Raw genomic sequence first — 9427 nt, 5'->3', positions numbered from 1 at the left:
CCCCTGGAGCTGGAATCACTTGAAACTCATCACAGTTAAACCCAACTCCTTCTTGAAAAGCCCTTAACTGCTCTCTCATGCCATTGGTAGGGTGCAAGGGTGGTAAGGGAGGAATGCAATGTGAATTATTTTTTTGTTTTTAATAGCTAGTAAGGCAAAAGAAAAACCCTTGCTGTGTTTTGGAAGCCCAGCACTCTTCAAGAGAGAGACAACCTAAGAGTCCTGGCCTAGCTGTCTGGGAAGAGCTGCAAAGCTCCAGGACAGTCCATTCCTTTTTCATCCTAGAAGTCTGGGAATGGACAATAAATTAATGGGGAATGCTTCCTTTAAGTCATGAGGAAATATGTGAATTACTGCTGAGGTTTCCGTTCTGCACCAGCAGGAAGCTGTTCTTCCACTCTGGTGGAAGACAGAATGAGTATTTGGCATATGAGGACAGCAGTAACTTTGTGCATTTCTATCACAGGGACTTGAGACTGATGCCATTTGCTGATTTAGGGCTTGATTCTGCAAACATGTAAGTAGGTGAATACCTGCTTATTCAAATGGTCCCCTTGAATGATTTTGTGGATACACAAACACATCCATGTCAGACCCTCATAGCCCCAGGGGCATAAGGAAAATGCCCACCTGGAGCTCTGAAACCTGTCCTTAGTTGTCACACTTCCAACAGGAAGCTAAAGAGTTAAATTTCTTAGATATGATCATTTATAAAGTGAAAATGTCAATGTAATAGATGATATTTGAAGCTATTTTCTTATGAGTAGTTATAAATACACTCTAACCATATTAATCCTTTTTGCCAATAGAAAGCATGGTCTTCACATCTGAAACATAAAGAAAAGTATAACACATACATGAAAGCAGTGACACTGTGTACTTATGCAGTCTTTATACAAAGCCATGGGAGCAGACAGAAAAGCATGTGAAGAACTTAAGTAATTGAGGAACTTTGCAGCTAATTAATTGTGGCTCTTCCTTTGCATTTCATAAGCTCTCACACACCTTATGTCTCTAAGGCTAAATTCTGCAGGCCCTTATCAGCTCGTATTTAAGGTTTAATTTATAGAGCCCCTGTCTGGCAGAATCTGGTTCATTGCTCTTTGCACAGCTGCATAAACCATTGTACACATGTAATAGGAAATAATGTTGGAGTAGGAAAAGAAAGGCTAATTTCACAGGAAGACCAGGTTTTTGTGGCATGCCTGGATGCTGTGAAATTGAAGTAGCTGAATTAGAAATTTATACATACTGTCTCTGACTGACTGAGCCAGTAAGGAAAATGGGCAGTTTGTGTATTTATAAAACTCTGTACTTACACATTCTTTCCCAAATATATGTCTCTGACTGACTGTTTCTGACTGACTGTCTTTGACTTTAACCATTAACAAACGGTTAAACTCCTGTGCCCAAACTCTACTGTTATCTATATCCAACAGCATTCACTCACCTCTTCCAGACACGTGGCTTCTTGGCTTTTGCTATGGGGGTATATGTGTAAGAAATGGGAGATAAAGCTAATTTAAATTTCTGAGACCTACCCAGAACCCCCTGACCTAACCCCTGACATGTCACCTCTACAGAATGACCCCAGTGAGTTGCTCCTTGAACGTGGGCCTTGTTTAAGAAGAGTCTAACAATACTTTCCAAATTAGGGGTATTAAACCACCCCTGCCCAGACTCAGAGATGATAATTATCAGCTTGATTTAACTGGAAAATTTTCAACTCTTGAACATACCATGGTGACATTGGAAGATGGTATTGTTAGTATGCATGGCAGGCTTTTTGTTAATAGGTATATCTAAGGTCATTAAAGTAATGTGTGTAGGATTTGGTCTTTTCAGATCATTGTACTAATGTGAACAATGGGTTGGCATGTTAGTAGGTGTCCTGTGTTTAGAAAAATCATCTGGCACAGACATTACTAAGGAAAGCCAGGAGGATGCTGTAGAGGAAAGGGCAGTTGTTGGTGAAAACTGTGGTTTCTGCTGCTGCAGAGTATGAAGGGACCTCCCCTGTGCAGGGAATCACCACCCCATGTCCTGGTCCATACTCCAGGCTGTGTTTGCACTCTGTGGAAGGTGGCACAGCGGTTCCAGGTGACAGGGTGATCTCTCCAAGCTACACACCACTCACATGAAAGGGAAGAACCATGTCACCATGCAGCAGACATGCATGCTTCCCTGCATGCAAGTGCATCAAAATGGTTACATCTGACTTTTTTCTTATTTCTCAGATTGAGATAAAACCATCTGCATAAATAATCTTGTAAAACTTTTTTTTTTAATCTCTGTCCTTGTCTTTATTAGACCATATTGACACCACGACAATTACATCAATGCAATGACACCAATGAAAACCTCTGACAACCCTGCAGTGAAGTGACCTGCACAGATTTAGCTTCATTTGCAATTCCTGAAGGATGAGCAGAATGCCTGGTATCAGTGTTTTCCCCAAAGGGCTGAAGGCTCTGAAGTGCAGGGTGGGGCTGAAAAGGAGAACTACTTTGGTGTCATTAACATTTTAGAAAAGGTACAAAATACTCACACCAAATATAGGTAAAAGACCACAAATACTTTATTTATGTTAATGATCTTCATAGCTCTTTTTCTTGCCACAGTGGTGCTTTGTAAATACAAATGGAAAGGTAGATTGTACATTGAAGAGCAGTTGTCCCATGTTCTCCCTTTCTTAGCATGTGCTCCAAGCTATGAAAAGCCTGGAACATCCATACTTCACATGCATCAGCTCAGTGAATGGAACCACTATGAAACAAAATGCTTTAATAAATGTAGAAGACAGAAGAGTCTGACACCTGCTAATTCCAGAGCTAATTTTAATGTTAATTAACATAATACAAAATCAAATGAAGCATCTGTGGCTCAATCCAGTTCTCATAACATTTTATGTTTGGCACCAGCTCTCATGAGAACAGGGCTGGGTGTCATACCTTCATATACCAGTAATGCAAGAGGGATTGACAGTATCTCTATCATCTGTAAAATCAGATGGCCTCTGTAAAATAAGCAAATGAGTGGCAGCCAACAACAGGAGGACCCGCAAAGATTAATTCAAAGGGGGTCACTTATATAGGGGAGAGAATGGACGTTAGAGCAGTGGGAATACAACTGTGTTGCATTAACTAGTGTATACAGAAGCTGTATGACCTGCCCTGGCTACCATGCTGGGTCTTCCTTAGAGAGCTGTGCTCAGGTTCAAGGGCCTGTAATAAAGAGAAACAAGCTGAAATTAATTAGTAGCTGAAGGAAACAAAAGGTTTTGGTGAAAAGAAAGAAACATCCCAAAAGCATCTCCCAAAGCATCTTCCAAGATTATTAGGTATTTTAAATCAATGGAGTCTGGCATCTGAAAACTAGAGGGGGCTGACAAAATATGCCCTAGGAAGGAATACGATGGCTTTTACCTGCATGAAAAGCAACAAAGAGACAGCTCAATTCACTTCAAGACACAATGAAGACCATCAGCCATGCAGTGGCCTGAGAGCACAGGCAGAGCTGAATTCACCTGTATGCACTGAACTGGAGCCTGGGCTCCTGCTGATCATTAACATAACTTCAGACTTGTCTTTGGAAAACAGTAATTCTCTGCTTGCAGAAGTGCATGTCTGCTCCTAGCACTGGCATCAGATGGGAAGTGGAGCTGGAGCAGAACAGCAGAGAAAAACAGGCAAGATATGCCTATACCTTATTTTTTTCTGCTGAATGGAGACAAAGAGACACTGCAGAAGGATCAGTCTAAGAGATCTGGGAAGACTGGGAAATGAAGTGAGAGCCAGAGAGTGGAGGGCTGCAAGAAACCTGAACCATCATCAAAACATTTTAGGTGAAAACAAAAGGCTAGAGTATAAGCTAAGGAACAATCAGCAAATCCTTACAGTGGAAACAGAAAGTTCAAAGGAATTTAATGGATCTGGGACAGGGAAGGATGAAAGAAGAGTCTAGAGCCTAGATGGTGCTAGGTAACATGCAACAAGGGAAGAGGCTTCTTTATAATACCTTAAAGAGTATAAGCCAAGTAGTGAAAATGAAGGAAAAAGGAGAGTACCAGACAAGTGGTGCTGCCTGCATAGGACTGCTGGGGCAGAACAGGATAAAAAAATCCCACTACGGGAAGGGCAACCTGGGACACATGGAGGAAGTGAAATGCAAAGCCTTTAGGGTAGCTCAGAAGCAGCTTTAGAGCAGGGTGAGTTACTGTGAGATGCAATGGTGAGAGCTCTAGGATGAAAACTGGAGGCAAGCCCAAGTCTAAACCCAGGGAAAAGCAGAGTGGGAAGAGGAGGATTAGGCTAGATGATGAGTGAGAGAAGTTCCCTGGGGTGGGGAAAAGCTACAGGAAAAGAATGGAGAAGCAGGAAGGGAACAGAGGATATGGCTAAAGGAGATCAGAGAGCAAGTCACAGGAGAAGAGCAGGTTGGTACAGGGGAAGAGGCAGAGGTACACAGCACGGGTTAGGAGCCATGAGCTGTGCTGGCAGTTGGCAGCAGGAGCTTGCTTATTCAGCAATTCAGGCAGCAATTAATTAAATCAAGTCAGGGCAGCAATCAGTCAGTTAAATCGGGTAACAATGACTCAATTAAGTTGAACAGGGGAACAATGAATGTATTACATCAAACCAGGGAACAACGAACTAATTCGATCAGCTGGAAGCCTCCCTGGGTCCCTCCGGAGCCTGGGCTAGGTGCCACCAGAGCAGGAGATGGCTGCAGCTGCCTGCTCCAGGGAAACATCACAGCAGCAACTGTGCATCCCTGCTGGCAGCCTTTTTTGTCCCACTTTGCCCAGGGTGAAAGACACAGCAGACTACTGCTGGTCTGCTGAAATATTTGTAATATACCAAAGAGGTGGGGAGATGGAAACTGTCAGCGTCCAAATTAGCAGGAATGTTGCAGAAATTACTGGGCTGCCCAAGGATGGAGAAAGCTCTACCTTTCCAATCAAGCTGATGCTGGGTATCCAGAGCTGTTGGGTTAAGAAACTAACTGAGGGGCTTTGATGGGTGCCTGATAATTATTTACTCTACCCTACCTAGCATGTAGGAGAGGTACACTTCCCAGTGCTGTCCTGGCAGAGTATGGCTATGTGCTAAAATAGCTCTGTCCATTTTGAAATAAAAAGTGTAAATTATATGGATTGGGATGAGCCAGACTGGTCATGTACTGGCAGTGCTAGGAAGCATTTTCATCCCCTTTTCTTGGTCCCTTGTATCATTTGGGCTTGGGATGGTTTTTTCGTTCTCTCATTTTCCTTCTTCTATCTCAAACAGCAGGGAACATCACTGAGATCACCAAGTTATTTTAGCAGGAGAGCATGTGGTATATTGCTTTTGGGATATGTAATGAATATCAGTTAACTGAAAATAAAAAGGGAAGGTCTCTTTTTGTCCAGTTCTGGACTCCCCAGTTTAGGAGGGATAGGGATATACTGGGAAGAGTCCAATGGAGAGCTACGAGGATGATTAAGGGACTAGAACGTCTGTGATACAAGGAAAGGCTGAGAGGCCTGGAGCTGCTTAGTCTTGATAAAAGAAGACCAAAAGGGGACATTATTAATGTCTATAAATATCTGAAGGGTGGATGTCAAGAATGGGCCAATCTCTTCTCAGTGGTGCCCTGTGATAGGACGAGGGGAAACAGCTAATGTTTCCACCTCAACACGAGGAAAAACTTCTTTACTGTGAGGGTGACAGAGCACTGGAACAGGCTGTTCTGAGAGGCTGTGGAGTCTCCTTCTCTGGAGACTTACAAGACCTGTCTGGATGCCTTTCTGAGTGATCTGCCCTAGGTGTTCTTGCTGCAGAGGGGGTTGGCCTTGATGATCTTCGGAGGTCCCTTCCATGATTCTGTGATTCTATGATTGATCGTATGGTTTTCATTGATGAGGACAACCTGAGGTCAAAACAGTAAGGGAGACAACATCTGTCCCACTATTCAAGGAAAGTGCAATCCTAATTGTTCTGCAAGACCACCTCTTAGGCACTTGCAGGTGGGAAAAAGTACCACTTGTCATAGCAGTACAAATGCTTGAGGAGCTGTAATAGTTAGTAACAGTGATATTACATGGGCAACCTTTATGATACTACACATTATATTACAGTAATTATATGAAAAAGGAAGTGACCCTTTGGGTGTCTTTTCTGGCTAGATAAGGTCCTAGGATTTGTGAGAGTGTGTAAATTAGGGCCAGCACAATCCTGGCAGGAAGGTTGGCTAGTAACTGAAACTGAAAATAAAAGCTGAAGAAGAGCAGCTCCCTCAGCACAAGGAGGAGGGTTGATCCGAGCATGGTATCAGTGCCACGTACGTGCCTGTTGTCCCCTAATAGAGGTGCCACAGGAGAGTGCGCACTTTGAGACATACCTGCTCAACAGCTTCACGCTGAGGGACTAATTTTCCTTTCCCCCTTCTGAACTGCTAAATGGCCAGAAAAGCTCCAAGAGACTAATCAGAGCTGTGAAGCTTTGGAAAGAAACCAGAAATGGTCCATAAGGAAAACCTCCCACTTCCAGTCTTCATGACAGTGTTTGAGCAGCTCTCTGCCATGGGAAAAAGGAAGAGAAACTTCCTGCTGTTTGGGTTTTTTTTTTTCTCCTTTTTTATTCCTTCTGAATAGTAAGACTTAGAAGTTCAATTTGTTTTGTACAAATCTTCAGTGTAATGGAATACATGAAAACAAGGTTAAAATTTCAGTCAAAAGTTCTAGTCATCTCAGACTCTGGTTTGATTAAAGTGGTCAGGGAAAAATCTTGACCTAGTCACTATTTTTAAAAGGGTGATTTAAATTATTTAAATGCTCTTACAGGATAGTCATCCTTGCCTGTGATTATGACCTTATAGATGATGATTTGCCCTACCAAAGAGACTAGCCTTATCCTAAAAATTTAGACTGTATAACTAAAGCTACTCTTGGTCCTCAATATTTTGCGGCAACTACCATGATTTATTTTCCAAAATATCTATTTACAAGAGGTTTATTTTGCATCTGCATTATATGAGATATCTACTGACAAAGAATTTCTGAACTCTGCAATTTTTATCTTCCTCTTTATTTATATGTCAATAATGGATGGTTTCTACATGTACCCATCCCTTTCTTCTCACTTTTTACTTAAAAACTATGTCAATAAGCAAAATATATCCATGCACATTATAGTGCACAGGTTTATCAAACTACTTATATGATGTCTAAATAATACACAAAGCATTCCTCATCTGTACAGTTTAGCTCTGATTACTAAGTATTCAATAACTAAATATTTCAATTTTTATTTTGTCATAATTAAAGTCCTGGGATTAAAACAAGGAAATCCTTTTTCTATTCCTTACATTTACAGCAATGACATGTCTCATTCTTTCTATCTAGTGTCCCCTGCATTATCACTTATAATCAAAGAGCATGCTGATAGTTGCCAGGCCAGAGAAGTAGCATTGAACAGAAGAGAGATAAAAAGGCTACCCAGCAGAGGAGAAACTGCCCACTTGCTCCCCACCCCCCATTCACCCAGTGCTCCCCACTGTTTTTCCAGCTAAAGATGGCTAGTTTGACATTGCCTCGTTTTTGAAACAAAGAACTTGACTAAAGATGTCTCCTCTGCTGCCAGAATGGTGTGTTTCTGCCTTGGGATAAATACCAGGTGTTGGCCTCCAACTGTAATGCCCTCCCAGTGTGCAGGCAGCGAAGGCCTGATGCCAGGCAGCTCAGAATTGTCTGCTGCAGCTAAATATACTAACTGGTTACAGTAATTTTACCTCGGGATGACACAGATGGGACACATTTTACTTTTCACTGAACCAAGCTGGAAAGTGACTGGAGAAGGAGCAGCACTTGAGTTCCAGATGTCACTTTTAATGCTTTCCTTACATCAGGAGCTGGGCTTCCCCTTTTGCAAAGTGCAGACATGTGGCCAGGTCCAGAGCCACCTCCCTTCCTCTTACACGTCACACTCACGAACCTTGTACCTCCTCTGAACACACAACTCCCACAGAAGTCAGTGAATGCAGGAAGACTCAGGCCTCAGGTATTTATTGCTTGTCTAGCTCAGCAGAGCATCATTTGCCTTGGGCCTGGTCCTACAGTTGCTACACTGACCTGACTCCAGAATCCTCAAATGCTGGGTCCCCCAGGAGGAGGTACACCTGTTGAACAGTCTGAGACCAAAGCTGGCCCTGCTTTGGCCAGGAGGTTAGACTAGAGTCCTCCTGAGATCTCTTCCAACATTAATTTTCCTATGGTCCTAAAAGCACTGGCTCCATGGATCTACATGCAAGTGCTGGTGGCAGAAATACGAGCACCACAGAGACAGAGGCTGATGTTTAAACCATAGCTGATAGCAATTTCTTATCTTCCAAGTATCAGATTGAGTTGCTTGGGCAAGAAATTTGTACCTCTTCAATCTTAAACCTGAGATCAGATAAGTCATTGGCTTTTGCTAAAGGTTTTCCGTGGGATTATTTTGATTCTAGGAAGTGGAGATAAAGGACAGAAGAATTTAGCTGAAAATTGTTTATCATTTGAGCCCTTATACTGGTGCTCTAAAGAAGCACAAACACAGGCATGATTCACCCAGAGGTCCTGTTGTTGCTGCAGCTGTGCTGTATGGGTTGTTGTTTGGTTGGTTTTTAACTTGGGTAAGAGGATTAGAAACTGCTTCTTCCATTTGATGCGCGTGTGCAGGAGGGAGAGCGCAGTTTTGGGCTGGGATTTTTCAACCCAAAGTAAATTGTTTCCTCAGCAACTTCATTCCCTGGAAACAGAAAACTTTCCAAAACAGGTCTTTGGGCTGACAAATATCTGCAGCTCCGTGGAAGCCTGCGGGTCTGCGGGCACTGCTGCAGCATTTCAATTGCACTTGGAAACAAACCTCAAAAGGCCAGAAGCTACTGGCTCTTCCTTCTGTCCCTGGCCACTGACTCCTTAACGATTTGTAGGACACAAGGCCTGGTGGGGTTTGTGGGTTTTTTTGTTTGTTTGGTTGGTTGGTTTGGGTTTTTTTTTTTTGTGTTGGTTTTGGTAGTTTGGCTTGTGGTTGTGGTTGCTTGTTTGGGTTTTTTGGTTGGGGTTGGTTTTTTGGGGTTTTGGGGGGGGGGGCGTTGTGTTTTTTATTGTTTGGGTTTGGTTTTTTGGTTTGTTTTCATTGACTCATAGGCTGGTTTGGGTTGGAAGGGACCTCCAGTTCCAACCCCCCTGCTTGGGCAGGGACCCCTCCCCACAGACCAGTTTGCTCCATCCGACATGCAAGGCCCTTCTAAACACCTGTACCTGACAGGCTAGAAATCCGACCCTGTTATCTAAAACAGGCAACCGTTTCTTCTCAATAAACACACCTCTGCTGTTATCTTTACACTCCCTTCCCTCCTCGCTCTCTGCAACCTCACACCGGCCCCGGGGCGGCGGGAACCGGCCCCC

This window comes from Chaetura pelagica, unplaced genomic scaffold (genome assembly GCF_000747805.2).
Source record: "Chaetura pelagica isolate M959 unplaced genomic scaffold, ChaPel_1.0 scaffold85, whole genome shotgun sequence".
Taxonomy (NCBI): Eukaryota; Metazoa; Chordata; class Aves; order Apodiformes; family Apodidae; genus Chaetura; species Chaetura pelagica.
The sequence above is the reverse complement of the archived record's forward strand: the minus strand, read 5'-3'. Positions refer to the sequence as shown.